The 4,221-nt window shown below is 64.3% G+C and overlaps 1 non-coding gene across 1 annotated transcript in view; it reads right to left on the bottom strand.

Moving 5' to 3' along the window:
- Positions 1-274, bottom strand: part of LOC140111128 (18S ribosomal RNA) — a 1,884-nt gene extending 1,610 nt beyond the window's left edge. Inside the window, exon 1 of the ribosomal RNA XR_011851864.1 lies at positions 1-274. This exon is cut by the window's left edge and continues 1,610 nt beyond it. This is a non-coding gene — a ribosomal RNA (18S ribosomal RNA).
- Between the last annotated feature and the right edge of the window lie 3,947 nt (positions 275-4,221).

Below are 4,221 nucleotides of genomic sequence, written 5' to 3'. Positions count from 1 at the left end.
CGGGCCCGGAGACCCGCCGCGGACCAGGGCTCCCCGGATTGGTTTTAAGTCTGATAAATGCACGCCTTCCTGGAGGGCAGCGCTCTTGGGCACGTATTAGCTCTAGAATTGCCACAGTTATCCGAGTAGCACATCATCAATGCGGAACGATCAAAGGAACCATAACTGATTTAATGAGCCATTCGCAGTTTCACCGTAAAGAATAGTCAGTACTTAGACATGCATGGCTTAATCTTTAAAACAAGCATATACTACTGGCAGGATCAACCAGGTAGCCGAGCTCTGAGGGGTAGACTCTTGGAGTCAGGCTCCGTGAGCTAATGGGAACGCTCGTTGCTGCTGCTGCTACCGCAGCGCTTCTCCGCCGCCGGAGAAGACCTCGCAGACAACATTGGATGGAGCTTAGGGCAGGGGGGCAAGAAAGATGCTCTCGGTCCCTTCCAAGGACCCGAAAAAGCCTTCCCTTCCCCTCCCTCTCGCAGTCGCTGGCTTTCCCCACTCAGTTCAGCCAAGAAGTGGCGCTCGACTCTCACCTCCATCAGCACCTCCGAAGCTCGGACAGCTCCTGTAGGCTGCGCATAGAAGGAAAGCATTGGACGCTCAACTTCAGCACCTCGAGTGTCGGACGGCTCCACCACCACCTCTCCACACTGTTAAGCGAGAGAGACGATAGGAGCCGTCGCGACGTACCCATGCAGCGCCGCCCGCCAACGCACAGAGGAGCGGAGGGGATCGGGCGCCAGGTCCGGGGGAAGGCTGGGAGGGAAGCTACGGCGCTGCTACCCAGCTTTCAACCCTGCGGGACCGGTGCTCCGCTCCTATCGCTCCGGCGAACAGGGTCCGCTACGCTTTCAACACCAGCGCCCGGCAGAGGGCTTGGAGAAGGCTCGCGCGGATCCTCGGTTCGGATCGCCTGGCTTCGCGGGAGCGGCCTTCGGCTAGGGCCGACGACGGCCGGACCGAGCAGATTTGGACCGGGGTGCGGGGCGAGTACCTGCCTCTCTCACGAAGGGAGTGTCACCGGTAAGAAGCCTCTTCCCACGTCTGCTTGCCGACTTACGCTCGCCCCGACGAGAGGCCCAACCGAAAGAGTGGAAAGGGGCAGAGATTTCCAGGGTCGCCCCACCAGGGATGCAATACCCCAGTGCAGACAGTCGGCCCTGCCCCGAACCTACTCGGTGGTTTGAAGGTTAACCTCTTGGGGAAAAGCAGCGATTCGCCTCGCGGTGCGTGCCTCCGCGGATCTAAACCCCCTCGATCGATGTGGGGCCAGAGGACCCCTTTTCCCCGTACGAAACTGTCAGCTCACCATGGGCTCGACGTCCGTGGGTCGGGGAGTTGAGCGCTTACGCGCGGCGGGACCTTATAACCTGCAGCGGCTGAGGAGCGAAGATTTCCAGGGTGGGCCCCCGGGGATGCCATACCCCGAGCAGCCTGTCGGCCCCGCTCCTAGCACGCTGGCAAGCAATGGAGTCTTCCCCGCGGCAGCCACCGCCCTCGCCCTAGCCTCGCCGTCGGTCGATGAAGAACGTCGTTCGCCCTCCTCTGGCTCGGGATTTGGAAACGGCCTGGCCTTCGCCTACTCCGTCGGGCAACTGCCTTCCGCCAGCCCCTTCCCTCGAATCCCCTTCTTCCATTTTAGACCCGATCAGGGGATTGGTCAGCCCAGCCCTGGGGTAAGAAGAGGGGTTGGGGTCGGTTCGGCTTCGGGTGCCCCGCTCGGCCAAAGGTTCCCCTCGCTTTGGAAGCACGCGAGGTCGCGGAGGGTGTCGGGGTTATTTTTTCGGCTCCCTGGCTTCGCGGGAGCGGCCTTCGGCTAGGGCCGAGGCCGTCCGGCCCGCGCAGATTTGGACCGGGGTCCGGGGCGAGTACCTGCCTCTCTCACGAAGGGAGTGTCACCGGTAAGAAGCCTCTTCCCACGTCTGCTTGCCGACTTACGCTCGCCCCGACGAGAGGCCCAACCGAAAGAGTGGAAAGGGGCAGAGATTTCCAGGGTCGCCCCACCAGGGATGCAATACCCCAGTGCAGACTGTCGGCCCTGCCCCGAACCTACTCGGTGGTTTGAAGGTTAACCTCTTGGGGAAAAGCAGCGATTCGCCTCGCGGTGCGTGCCTCCGCGGATCTAAACCCCCTCGATCGATGTGGGGCCAGAGGACCCCTTTTCCCCGTACGAAACGGCCGGCTCACCATGGGCTCGACATCCGTGGGTCGGAGAGTTGAGCGCTTACGCGCGGCGGGACCTTATAACCTGCAGCGGCTGAGGAGCGAAGATTTCCAGGGTGGGCCCCCGGGGATGCCATACCCCGAGCAGCCAGTCGGCCCCGCTCCTAGCGCGCTGACGAGCAATGGAGTCTTCCCCGCGGCAGCCACCGCCCTCGCCTCGCCGTCGGTCGATGAAGAGCCGAGTTCGCCCTCCTCTGCTCGGGACTCGGAAACGGCCTGGCCTTCGCCTACTCCGTCGGGCAACTGCCTTCCGCCAGCCCCTTCCCTCGAATCCCCTTCTTCCATTTTAGACCCGATCAGGGGATTGGTCAGCCCAGCCCTGGGGTAGGAAGAGGGGTTGGGGTCGGTTCGGCTTCCGGTGCCCCCGCTCGGCCAAAGGTCCCCTCGCTTTGGAAGCAGAGGGTGCCGGGGTTATTTTCGGCTTGACGCCTAGTCCGGTCCCTGCCGGTTCCCGTGGAGGCCCGCGGTCAAAACCAGCTCCCCGGCTGTCGGAGCCGGAGCCCCGCAGCCCGAGCGGACGCACCGAGTCCCTCATGTAAGGGATAGCCGCCCCTACGGAACGGCCCGGACTGGGACCAGGCACCCCCAGGCGCCGAAGGGGTGGGTCGGCCGTGTTGCCGAAGCTTAGCCGGCGCTGATGACCGCAGCCCCTAACGATGCCCACAGGCGGGGGAGCCAAGGAGAGCACTAGGAAGACGTGGCGGGGTCGGACGGCTCAATTTCCAGGGTGGGACCCCGGGGGTTCAGTACCCCGGGCATCCGGTCGGTTTCGCCGGCGCGACCCCAAGCCTTCCACGGCCCCCTTCGTGGGTGCAGGGATACCGTGCAGGGTGCAGGCTTAGACGCCAATTCCCCAGAAGTTTTAGGGATAGGGTTTGTCCGGGCGCCACCGCAGCGACAACCTCGCAAGAAGCTCTCTTCCACAAAAGCACGGGCAACGTTCGTGTGCGAGTGTTGGTCTCCCATGGTCTACCGACTCCCCCGGGCGGCCCAAGCGTTACGCCCACGGCCGGGCCCTCGAGCAGGCGCACCCCTGGTGCCTCTCGTAAGGGAAGGCTACGGTCCTCAACCCCTCGTATGGCGGGGAGGGCGCATTTGAAACGCTAAAGGACGAGCCCTGTTCGGGACCTGGCGGGGATCCGCGGATTGGCGAGAGGGATGGGTCTGCCGTTGGTCAGAGGGGACGCACCCCTGGGACGCAGTTTGGCATTAGCGACCGATGGCCCATCTACGACCATGTACTCCGGGAGCGCCAAGGAGGACGCGGGTGGGCTTTGGGGGCAGACTCAATTTCCAGGGTCTGGGCGCCGGGGGTGCAATACCCTTAAGCGCTCATGTCGGTTTCGTCTGCCGCCCGCCTCTGGCCCGGCTCCTAGTGACGGGTGCTGTGAACGTGCGATCGTGCTTGCGGTTGAAGAGTTCAAAGGCTACCGCTGGGGATAACACGCCCGGGGAATTTAGAAACCCCCCCCTCCGCTACAATCTCTGCTTCTGCCGGACTCGGAGGGGAGCCGCCCCGGGGGCGACCGCTCCCTCTCCTCTTCCGCGGCGTGCCGCGCGCTTCGCCGTCAGCAGCGGAGCGAACCTTTTTCTCGGTCCGCAGCTCTTCAGGCGTAGGCGGGCAGCGCTAACAGGGTACACTGGGGACCACTCGACCGCAACCGCTCCTCCGACCGACGAGCATACCTACCGCGGATACGCCACGGTGGGTCTAAGCCTCGTCGCCGCCGCGAGGAGCAGGCGGGAGCCGTCCCTTTTCGTGCTGCGGAAATAAACCGTGGACACAGAGGTGTGTCTGCGCTCTCCGACCGGGCGGGGGGCGATTGGACTTGCCCGAGGGACACTAGGCGAGGCGCTGCCGCGGGAGCCGGAGCTCCGCGCTGGACGCTGCCGCCGCCGCCGCCGCCCCCCACCCACGGTACGGTGGAGTACGCCCGTTCCATACGCTTCGTAGCAAACCTCAGCCGAAGCAGAGAGTCCTACCGCTGTGGCAGGAGC

The sequence above is a fragment of the Engystomops pustulosus genome, unplaced genomic scaffold (genome assembly GCF_040894005.1).
Source record: "Engystomops pustulosus unplaced genomic scaffold, aEngPut4.maternal MAT_SCAFFOLD_391, whole genome shotgun sequence".
NCBI lineage: Eukaryota > Metazoa > Chordata > Amphibia > Anura > Leptodactylidae > Engystomops > Engystomops pustulosus.
Note: the sequence above shows the minus strand (reverse complement) of the source record. Positions and strands in the feature narration are given on the sequence as shown.